Source organism: Myotis myotis, unplaced genomic scaffold, assembly GCF_014108235.1.
Source record: "Myotis myotis isolate mMyoMyo1 unplaced genomic scaffold, mMyoMyo1.p scaffold_m19_p_2, whole genome shotgun sequence".
Lineage (NCBI taxonomy): Eukaryota > Metazoa > Chordata > Mammalia > Chiroptera > Vespertilionidae > Myotis > Myotis myotis.
Window position 1 is genome coordinate 129753173 of NW_023416324.1, and position 12606 is coordinate 129765778.

The 12606-nt window shown below is 35.6% G+C and overlaps 1 protein-coding gene across 4 annotated transcripts in view; it reads left to right on the forward strand.

The window, feature by feature from the left end:
• The window catches only part of ZNF654 (zinc finger protein 654), a 125004-nt gene that overhangs the window by 49643 nt on the left and 62755 nt on the right, over positions 1 to 12606 (forward strand). The gene's annotated exons all lie outside the window — the stretch shown is intronic.

The following is a 12606-nucleotide window of genomic DNA, read 5'->3' on the forward strand; positions in this document are numbered from 1 at the left end:
ATTTAAAGCTAAAGTGGGGATAAAATGGAATCATAAAATTACTCAATCCATAAAAGGTGGAAGAAGCGGTCAAACAGAACAATGAACAGATAGGACAAATAGAAAACAACTATTGGGATAGTAGGTTTTAACCCAGGCATATAAAAAAAATTATATTACATGTAAATGGTCTAAGCCAGTGGTTCTCAACGTTCCTAATGCCGCGCCCCTTTAATACAGTTCCTCATGTTGTGGTGACCCCCAACCATAAAATTATTTTCGTTGCTACTTCATAACTGTAATTTTGCTACTGTTATGAATCGTAATGTAAATATCTGATATGCAGGATGTATTTCCATTGTTACAAATTGAACATAATTAAAGCATAGTGATTAATCACAAAAACAATATGTAATTACATATTGTGAAATATTTATTTCTAATTACAAATAAGTTAAATTTTGTCTTGAAGCATGGTGCAGCATGGGTAACAGTCTTAATATAACAACAGTAAACTACATTGCTACATTTTGCGACAGTATGCGTAAAAAGCCAACGTCAGTGTGAAGGTTGAGATTGCTTCTTTCTCACCAGATCAGAAATTCTCGGGCAGTCTTTGCAAGAGCACAACGAAAATCATCTTCCACAACAAGGCTACTTCTGTATTTAGACTTGATAACCAACAAGCTGAAAACTCTGTTTCACAAAGATAGGTTGCTGGAAATGGAAGAAGGCGCAACACAGTCTCAGACAGAACAGGATATGACTGCAAACACTTGATCCAGAACTTTGTAACTGGCATTGTAGAGAAATCAGTTATCGCTGCATCGTTTTAATAAGTTCAATGAACTCCTTTTGTGCTGTCTCAGGAACATCTTCAACTTTGTGAATGGGCTTCTGCCAAGTGCAAATGGGGTGTCAGGTAGATTTGGAAAGTATGATGAAATTTCGTCTGCAAGCACGTGCAAGTGTTCTTTCACAGAAATTATCATCGCAATCCTTTTGTCTGGTTCAATGTCATGTTCCTCAAAGAAAGCAGATAAGGTAGGCAATATGTAAATTTTATTTTCATCCAATTTTTTTTTGCCAAAGCTGAAGTTTCATTTGGAATGATCGGATCTTTTCAGACAAATCGAGGCATGTTGCATTTGGTCCTTGCAGTGATAAATTTAACTCATTCAAGATGGCAAAGATGTCAACCAAGTAAGCTATTTTCTGCAGTTAACTTTTATCCCCAAAAAGTGTTTTGAACTGCAGTCTTGCTTTCTGATTAAAAAACGTTTTGATTTCATCACGAAGCTCAAACACGTTTTAAAATTTTTCCTCTCAATAACCATCTCTCTTCAGTGTGAAATAACAGAGCATTGTTCGGCACATCCAACTCTTTGCACAGTTGTGAAAAGAGTCAACTGTTTAAAGTGCTCACCTTTACAAAAGTGACACAACTTATGACGCTTTTCATTACTTCTTATAACTCTTGTGGCAGCGTCTTCGTTGCTAATATTTGCTGATGAATCATTCAGTGAGTTCCGATGCCTTTTGGTGACTCATTCGGTACCAAACGTTGAAATCCAGATCGACATCCTAGCATGGCCAGAGCACCATCTGTGCAAACACCACAAATCTTTTCCCAAGAGATCTTATGCTCCTTTAGAAATGAACCAACTGTGTCAAATACATCACGTGCAGTAGTTGTCGTTTCAAGAGGTTTGCAAAAAAAGAAACTCATCTTTAAAGTTGCCATCATTAATATACCTCAGGCAAACCAGTAACTGTGAACAGTTTGCAACGTCTGTAGATTCATCAAGCTAGATACTAAATATTGGAAGTGGAGCAGATTTAATTTCTTTGATTACCTGATCAAGAATATCAGCAGACATGTCATCTCTTCTTCTGCGGACAGTGTCATTAGATAAGGAAATTGCACTCAATTTCGTAACAAATTTGTCTCCGATCATAACTCGAACAATGTCTTTGGCCGCTGGCAACAGTAAATCCTCAGCAATAGTGTGAGGTTTCATAGCTCTGGCGATTCTGAGTGCCACCAAATATGAAGCTTCAATGGCTGCTACGTTTTGTTTGTGGTACTTGCCACCAGTGTCAAGTCTGGCTTTCTTGAGTCCATCAGCTTTGCTTCTAAAATAGTTGGTATCCTTGCCGGCAAAGCTCGGATGCTTGCTATCAAAATGGCGTTTTAGTTTGTTCGGCTTCATAGATTCGGCTGATATAACCTCACAACAAATAACACATTGCGGTTTCTCAATTCCTCCTATAATTATTGAGGTAAAACCATACTGTAAAAAATCCTCACTATATTTTCTTTTATTAATGTTCTTCTCTACACGATCCATTGTCATGGGATGGTTTGCTAATGAAAATAATATATAACAATAGCTTTAATAATACAAAAGATGATACATGGTATAGTTCAGTCAATACAGTTCATTAAAGTTTCTTATGATTTACCATTCTCTGTGCTTTTTTTACATACCTGTTACTATCACAAGGGGGCAGTATTCACATCAACCACAGCTGGTTATAAAAAGACTGATTAACATCCAGATTAAGTTCCCATGGTACAGATTTTTTTTTTTTTGCAGTAGTTGATGATTTTGCAGTACATGATTTTACATTTACCCAGTAATTATAATTCATGAAGTGTCATTTTACCTTCAATACTGCTGCTTTCAACACAGTAGCTACTTTTAACAGAGTAGTTGCTTTCAACACAGCAGCTGCTTTCTACACAGTCGCCGCTCTCTACACATGTGTGACTGGTCCACATAAGTACATTATGGCGCCAACCCTGTTACACACACCTGTATTTGTACGGAGCGTATGTGATGGGGTTGGCGCGGTGCTGTCATCACGCAGGGTACTCATATGTGGGCATATCTGCATGTGGGCGGATCTGCCTGGAGACAGATAGAGGATTGGTGTCTTGGTTCCTAAGACCATCGAAAATATGTGTTTTCCGATGGTCTTTAGGCGATCCCTGTGAAAGGGTCGTTCGACCCCCAAAGGGGTCGCAACCTACAGGTTGAGAACCGCTGGTCTAAGCCTATTAAAAGACAGAAATTGGTTGGATGGAAAAGCAAGATCCAGCTAACAGATATACAAGGTGTCCCCCCCAAAATGTATACACACTTAACACCTGTTACATTTTGAACATGAAATATATTTTAATAAGCCCTGCTTTTATAATTATTCAAAGTGTGTATATATTTTCAGGGGACACCTTGTACATCCATACCCAATGCCCTTTTTTTTTGATTAATGAGTAACATACGTTACTCTGCTTTTTTTCATTTAATAGTACATATATCTTGGAGATCACTCTATAGTTATATAGACATAGCCCAAATTCCTGTTTATAACTCATAGTATTTTATTTTGTAGATATGCCATAGTTTATTCAGTATGTCTTATAATGATAGGTATTTGGGTTGTTTCCATTCTTCTTCATAGCACGAATACTGCTATGATTAATTTCCTTTTGCAAACTTTTTTGTTGTATTTTTGACAATAGATTTTGGGGAAGGTTCCTAGAATCTGTGTCAAGGATGAATAAATAGATAATTTTGCTAGTAGTTCCAAAGTTCCCTCTGTACAGCTTGTACAGTTTTACATTCTTACCCACAAAATGAGGCCTTTTTTTACCTCTAACCTCACTGCAGTTTTGTATTGTCAGACTTCTGATTTTTTGCTAATTTAAAGAAGAGAAATAGCATCTCAAAGTAGTTTTAATTTGTATTTTTCTTATTGTGAGTGAAATTGAACATTTTTTTGCATACTAAAGACCATTTTTATTTCATTTTACATGAGCTGCCTGTGTGTATATTTCAAGCCCATTTTTTGTCAATTCGAGTTTTTATTCTCATTTTTATAAGCTTTTCATGTTTTAGGTATATTTTGAATATACCTAATACCGTCTAGTGATATAAGTTGCAAATGTATATTTTTTCATTTATCTTTAGCTTTGTTTATATTATAGACTTGGGGGTAGGGGAGTAGAGACTGGGAGGAGGGGAGTAAAGGGGGTGGAAAATGGGAGATATCTGTAATACTATCAAAAATAAAAAATATATTTTAAAAATGTAATTAAGCTGAAACCGGTTTGGCTCAGTGGATAGAGCGTTGGCCTGCGGACTGAAAGGTCCCAGGTTCGATTCCGGTAAAGGGCATGTACCTTGGTTGCGGGCATATCCCCAGTGGGAGATGTGCAGGAGGCAGCTGATCAATGTTTCTCTCTCATCGATGTTTCTGGCTCTCTGTCTCTCTCCCTTCCTCTCTGTAAAAAATCAATAAAATATATTTTTAAAAATGTAATTAAATGTTATCAATATTCCTTTATTGCTCCTGAATTTTGAATCATAGTTAAGAAAGTGTTCTCTAGCCCTAGCTGGTTTGGCTTAGTGGATAGAGCGTCAGCCTGTGGAGTGAAGGTCGATTCCGGTGGATTCGGGTTTGATTCTAGTCAAGGGCACATGCCCAGGTTATAGGCTCGATCCCCAATGGGGGTTGTGCAGGAGGCAGCTGATCAATGATTCTCTTTCATCATTGATGTTTCTATCTCCCTCTCCCTTCGTCTCTGAAATTAATAATAAAAAAAAAAATTTAAAAGAGAAAGTGTTCTCTATAACCAGGTTGTATGGGATTTTTTTCCTGATATTTGAATTGTTTAATATTTTATATTTAACAATTTTTATATTTTGATCCATTTGAATTTTTTTCTCATGTTTGGAAGCTGGAGTGAAACAATTCTGCCTTTTAACATTTGGCTATTCAGTATGAAGTATTCAGTAACATTTGGCTATTGATTTGAAACACTGTTTTTGTCATATACTCACTTTTCACATCAGTTGGTTTATTTTTGGATTTTCTGTATGATTTTATTAAGCTGTTTGTCCATGTGCCAATACAATTCTTAGATTCAATTACAGAGGTTTTATAAAGTGTTTTAATATTGGCTAGTTCCTTTTTCAATACTCTTGCTGATTCATGGTTTTCCTAGATATCCATCTTGTATATTTCTAGAAAAAATTAAAGGCACTTTCACTATATTAAATTTATAAATTTGTTAAGGAGAATTTAGTGCTTAACTCATTGAAGTGTTTATATGCTTTTCACCTTCATCCAGTCTAAGGACACTGGAACACTAATACTAAAACTTCTCATTCCAACTTAAATGCTATTTATATCATGTTTTTCTGCTATATGTTACTGAAAGCCCAGGTTACTTACTATTATTATAGCTTCATCCTGTCAAATTTTGCAGCCTATGTATTTTTGTGTCTTAGACCATTCTTGCTAATTTAATTTCCTGTTTCTTTGTAAACAGTCTATTTTTTTTTCTGGTTGTTTTATACATTGCTCTGATATTTGTATTTTATTGTTTACTGTGATTGCCGAGGTGCAGATTCAATTTTATTAATCCTTATTGAGATTTCTTGGGCTTCCTGGATCTGAGGATTAGTATCTTTCATCAGTTTTAAAAATTCTTACCCAGCCCTGACTGGCTCAGTGGATAGAGCGTCGGCCTGTGGACTGAAAGGTCCCAGGTTCGATTCCAGTCAAGGGCATGTACCTTGGTTGCGGGTACATTCCCAGTGGGGGGTGTGCAGGAGGCAGCTGATTGATGTTTTTCTCTCATCAATGTTTCTGGCTCTCTGTCTCTCTCCCTTCCTCTCTGTAAAAAATAAATAATATATATATTTTAAAAAAATAAAATAAAAATTCTTACCCAGTTTTTCTCTTTGTCTCATTTTCTCTCTCCATGTTTGACTTGTACATTTCATTGCCTGTGTCTGTAACTGTTGCTTGTATCCGTTTCTTTTTCTCTATATTGCACTCTCTCAGTCATAATTTAGTGGAATTTTTTCATGGTAGATATATGCACAAATCCACATTAGTGTATTTCAGTGTGAAAATTACTTATATGCCACAGAGACCCAAAAGAGAATAGTAATTCTGATTATAACTACTTTTGTGCCTGTGTATTGTATTACCATTTGTAATACTAGTGTTTGGGGAAATATAGTCTGACTTCCCGGCATCCCAATGACGGAGAGTTTGTTTCTTAAAAAGGGACTCTAGTGGTACTCTAGTTATATAAACTTTCAGAGCTAATAAGAATATACTGATGGATGATTATTTGTGGTATGTTTTTAAATTTAGAAAATATACCATCTATAATTATACCACTAAAAATAATTTATATTTATATATTGATCATTTTGGTTAGGTGATTCTATTTGGAATAATTTAGATAAGTGAACTGTAGATAATGCATAGTTTGGATGAAGATTCCTTATACATTGATTAATATATAAACAATTACATAGTATACATTAAGTATATATTATATTTTACAAACATATCTTAAACATTCAACATGAAAAACTGATAATAACATTATACTATAATACATTTTTTGGAAAGAAACTTTTTGAGGAATTTAGTCAGATATCTTAAAAATCTTCATAATTTAAATGAAAAAAATTAATACCTTATATTTCAATGGAATTGAAATCTAAGAAGATCTTGTGTTTCCTTAGATTGCCGAAGGGAACTTGGATGACATTGTTAATAATAAAAATAGTAGTACTATATTATCATTAGCAAACACCTATAGTACTACAGTGATTGTTCTAAATGATTTACAAGAAAGAAACTGAGGCACAGTGACTTGCCTAGTTACACATCAAGGGAGTAGTGGAGCTGAGGTTCATACCCAGTGTGACTCTAGACCAGTGATGGCGAACCTATGACACGCGTGTCAGAGGTGACACGCGAACTCATTTTTTTGGTTTGATTTTTCTTTGTTAAATGGCATTTAAATATATAAAATAAATATCAAAAATATAAATCTTTGTTTACTATGGTTGCAAATATCAAAAAATTTCTATATGTGACATGGCATTAGAGTTAAGTTAGGGTTTTTCAAAATGCTGACACGCCGAGCTCAAAAGGTTCGCCATCACTGCTCTAGACTATAGATGAGCAAAAGGGCCAGATATTTCAGGCTTAGCCCATAAGGTCTCTGTTGTACACTAATCAATTCTGTCATTGTGGTATGAAAGCAGCCATAGTATATATGTAAATAGATGGGTGAGGTTGTGTTCCAATTATACCTTATTTATTGATAATGATATTTGAATTTCATGTAATTTTTACTTGTCACAAAATATTCTCCTGATTTTTAAAAATAATTTAGATATGGCTAACTGTTCTTACCTCTTGCATTATACAGAAACAAGCCTTTCCTGGGCCAGATTTGGCCTGTAGACAGTAGTTTGCCAGTCCAGCTCTAGACTGTTAATGTATATTTTTGGGTCCTACTTTGTTCTATATTGAACTCATTTACTCTGCACCTTGTAGCGTGTTCTTCCATGAGGGGTAGACAACTTGATTTCTAAACATTTAGTTGATCCTTTACATTAGTAGTCATAGGAAAAAGAACAGATACGAAATATAAAGTTTCTACCTCTACATATAATCTAGATTTTTTTCCCCTTAGGGATTTCATTGCTGCTTAAATACTGACTTACCTGACTCTTACCCTAAGGCAGAGCTACATAGACCATGTTGTTTTGTCTTTGTTTACTCTTTACTTATTTTACATGTTCTTTTTTCATTTTAATACAATTATCATGGAGTTGGGCCTTGTTATTGAGAGAGTTGACAGTAGGGCATGCACATACTTCTCGTTTGGAAAAAATGTTGGCTGCCCTTTCATATTTATATATGCAGACATAATTCTGCTATTTTGTTTGACACTACGAAGTCATGTTGGTCTGCATACTGATGTCTAAATTTACTATCACAGCACATTTCTAATAATACTTTCTGTAACTCTCCCTTCTTTAATTCAAAATATAATAATTAGTGCAAATTTAACACCTTCATGTTTCAACTTGTTATAATAGGGATATATGCAAATTTTGGTGCAGACAAATCAACCATTTATTTGTTTAGAGAGAAGGAAGAGAATTTTAGGCCAAGTTCTTAGGTGAAAGTATATAAACAGGTCTTGAGAAAGCAACATATCCAAAGACCTTAAAATCATGGGAGTTTTAGGGAATGAAAAGTGTGTTGTAATTGAAGAGCATGGAATTTGTGGTAAAAGATATTTGTTTAAGAGCAGTTTTGGATCAGACAAAAAGGTTTTTTGTCATGAAAAGCAATTTGAATTTTCTGCTTTAGATCAGTGGTCTTATATACCTAAATAGAATTGGAAGGCAATATAAGTAATAAATAAATCAAACAGGCACTGTGTTGGAGAGGCGGATGGAGACCGGCAAATTGGAAAGGAGGTTCATTCCCTGTAGCCACTCAGCTTATTTGCCATGGAGAGATGCAAGCCCTGTGTTACAGGGATTCTTGTTTTCCAAGAGCTAAAATAAATCTATATTTAATCTGAAACATCACAGTTTTTTAATATTTGCCATTCACTAAAATATTCTAAAATAATATGTCATCCAAACAGAACAAGTGTCTCGCTAAAGGTCTTTGCTTTATATGTACAATCCAAACAGTAGTTTGTAAAGTCTGAAAGTAGTTAGATCATTATTTTAGGAAGATAACGGTGGCAGACATAGGTTTTAGGTAAGGGTAAAATAGCAAGACTGGAATTAGGAAGGCCTATTAGAAGTTTAAAGATGAGATAGATGTGAATTAACGTTTGTTAAAAGGGATTGAGAAGATTCCAGAGACACATTAATGGTTTTTTCTTTTCATACTTACTGATAGTAAAATAAATAATTGCAAAGGGTTATTATTGAAACATACTTCTTTTTATCCCTGACTTCTAGTTTCTCCTATGTAAAGGCAATTTCTTTTAGCAATTTGTTGCATAGCCTCTAGATCAGCGGTTCTCAACCTGTGGGTCGAGACCTTTTTGGCGGTCGAACAACCCTTTCACAGGGGTCGCCTAAGACCACCCTGCATATCAGATATTTACATTACGATTCATAACAGTAGCAACGTTACAGTTATGAAGTAGCAACGAAAATAATTTTATGGTTGGGTCACAACGTGAGGAACTGTATTTAAAGGGCCAGAAGGTTGAGAACCACTGCTCTAGATGGTCTGACAATATGCCCTGGATGTACATGTGCCCTTTGCTCCCTCCCTCCCTTTATACAAATGATAATGTAATGAATTTCTGCATCTTTGCTTAGCAGTATATCTTGATTTTTTCCCTTATCTCTTCGTGTAGATATAAGTATCTTCTCACTAATTTATTTCATTAATATTTGCATTATATTTCATTGTATAGGTGTATTATAATTAATTTACCTAGTCCCCTGGGGTAGACATTTAAAATATTTTCAGTCTTTCATACTACAAACCATCTGTGGGTGTATATTCTTATATATACATCTTTGAGCTTAGGTATATATATTTGGAGGATTAATTTCTATAAGTAGAGTTGCAAAATCAAGTGGTATATGTGCATTTAAATTTTTTTTTGCATTTAAAATTTTGATGATTATTACTGTATTGCCCTTAAAAGAGGTGGTACCATTTATCACTCCTCTACCAAACTATCAGAGCCATGATAGAATATATCAATATTTTCATAAATATGAAGGAAAAATGGTATTTCATTTTCATAAATTTTTACTTATTTAACTATGAGTAAATTAGAACATCTTTTCCTATTTGAAAAAAAAAAAAAATCTACCTGCATTTGTTTTCCATGAAGTTAGTCCTTCTTCCCTCCTAGTTTTCTACTGGTGGTTGGACTTTTTAAAAAAATTACTTGTATATGCTTTTTAATTAAGGAAATCAGCAAAATTCTTTCTCGGTATATTATTTTGCTTTTGACTGCTTTTACACTTTTTGGTCTGGTGACATTTAAAATTTTTAAGTAGTCAAATTTATAAAAATATCAGTTAATATTTTTGTAGCATATAGTTGCTATGCTATATTTTGAACAGTCTTTGTATTTATTGTGTAATGCTTAAGTGTCATAATTTTTAAAACAAGACAGTCTCATAGTTATGTTTGCATTTTAAAATTTTGATCTTTCTTAGTGATTAATTTTGATAAAAGGCAAACAGTGTTTATAAAACTACAATTTCGTGTATCTTTTACATGACTTAGTATTTAAACATTTTGTGTTTTTTGCCTTATCTCCTTCTGGTCCAGGGATTGGGAAAAGCAGTCCCTGGTGCACATATTTGCCGGGAGCCGGTCCATGCTTGCTGTTTCAAGGGACCTGGCATATATGGCATACTGTTCTTAATATGTTTGCTCACCTTCTTGGCACTATGTGTTTTAACCAAGGTCTCTGAGAAAGGTTGTTTCCCCAGGTAGGGATTTTCCCCTGAAGTTAGGGAGGGAATAAAACCTCTTAACTAAGTGCCAGGCGGGTAATTAATCATTTTAACTACGAACAATCATGCTTAAGCTACATAATCTTTACTCCCTGGAATGGAGATAAGAAACGCCCTAACCTTTGTAATAGAGATTGATAGGATTGAATCAACTGGTATAAATACAGATGTAACAAGACAGCAAGACACAGAACTTAGAACACAGAACTTAGAACACAGAACCAAGGAAGACAGAACCTACACAGAACCTAGAGACAGAAGAACTTCGCTGGAGAGAACATGGCAAAAGATCCTGGACTGAACCTGACTACAGAAATTGGCAAGAGAACCTGACTAGAACCTGGTGACTGAACCTGGCTGGAGAACCTGGACAGAGCCTGGCTGGAGAACCTAGTGGAGAACATAGATACCAAACCTGGCTGGAGAACCTAGCGAGGGAACATGGCTACAGAACCTGGCTGGAGAACCTGGAGAACTTAGCAAGAGAACATGGACACAGACCCTGGCAGGAGATCCTAAGCAGAACCTCTCTGGAGATCCAGACCAGAACTTGGCTGGAGATCCTGGCTGGAGATCCTGGCTAGGCTGCTGATCAACTGAACACTGTCTCCGTGTCATTCCTTCTTCGCCGACTCCATCCACACCTTTGGGGACCCCTGGACCCGCTGGGGTTGGACCCCAGCACATCTTGGTCCTTTCCAAAGGCACCCAACCACAGCAGAGAGAGCCACAAGCTTTGGATTGCTGATAGCTCCAAACAGTCACAAACAGTATCTGACATTGTCTTGCATGAGAGATGGGGACTCATAGCAGATCTACTTAATACAGAGACACAAATCCAAACAGGCAGCCAAAAAACAAGCCTGAAAGGAAAGATCAAGAGAATTCTCCAGAAGAAGAGATAATTGAAGTGGAGATAAGAAATATAACAGACATAGAGTTTAGAATAATGATGGCAAAAACACTCAACAGCATGAGAAAAGATATAGTATCTATGAAGAATGACATAGCAATAATAAAGAACACAGTGGAAAAAAATACAGAGCAGATTAGGAGAAGCCGAGGATCAGATCAGTGAATTTATTAGATGATGGTAGAAAGTCACTCAACCAGAAAACAAAAAAAACCACAACAACAACAATTGAAGAAAACAGGACAGCTTAAGGGAGTTATGAAACAATATGAAATGTAAAAATATTTACATAATAGGTGTGCCATAAGGGGAAGAAAGTGAACAAGGAATGGAGAACATGTTGAAGAAATAATGGCCAAAAACTTTCCTAATGGGGTGAAGGAAAAAGTCACACAAGTTCAGGTGGCACAGAGAGTCCCAAGCAAGAAGAACGCAAACAGGCCCATGCCCAGACACATCATAATTAAAGTGCCAAAAATTAAAGAGAGAATATTAAAGGCAGCAAGAGAAAAGCAATTTGTTACCTGCAAAGGAGCTTCCATAAGGCTATCATCAGATTTCTCATCAGAAATTCTATAGGCCAGAAGGGAATGGCATGAAGTATTCAAGGTAATGAAAAGCAAGAACCTGAAACCAAGATTACTGTATCCAGCAACGCTATCATTCAGAATAGATGTTGAAAAAATAGCTTCCCAACAAAAAAAAAGGCTAAAGGAGTTTATCATCACCAGACCAGCACTGCAATAAATGCCAAAGTGAATGCTGTAAGGAGAAGAATAGAGACAGAAAGAGAGAAACAGGGATACAGAATTAAAATGGCAAATAAGTACCTATTATTAATAACTGTAAATGTAAATGGATTACATGCTCTAATCAAAAGACAAGGATAGCTGAATGCATACAAAAACATGACCCAATTATATGCTGTCTATAAGAGACCCACCTCAGAACAAAAGACTCACACAGAATGAGAATGAAAGGTTGGAAAAAAAATTTTCCATGTAAATCGAAAAGAAAAAGCTGGGGTAGCAATACTCATATCTGACAAAATAGACTTCAAAATGAAGGCTGTGACAAAATTTAAAAATTTTGTGGGAGTGCCCAGCTGGCATGGCTCAGTGGTTGAGTTTTGACCTATGAACTTGAAGGTCACGGTTTGATTCCAGGTCAGTGCACATGCCTGGGTTGTGGGCTTAATACCCAGTAGGAAACACGCAGGAGGCAGCTGATCAATGATTCTCTCTTACCATTGATGTTTCTATCTCTCCCTCTCCCTTCCTCTCTGAAATCAATAAAAATATATTTTAAAAAATTTTGTGGGATTTGTCATTTAGGATTGCAAAGTAATATATAATAATTTTATAGTTTTCT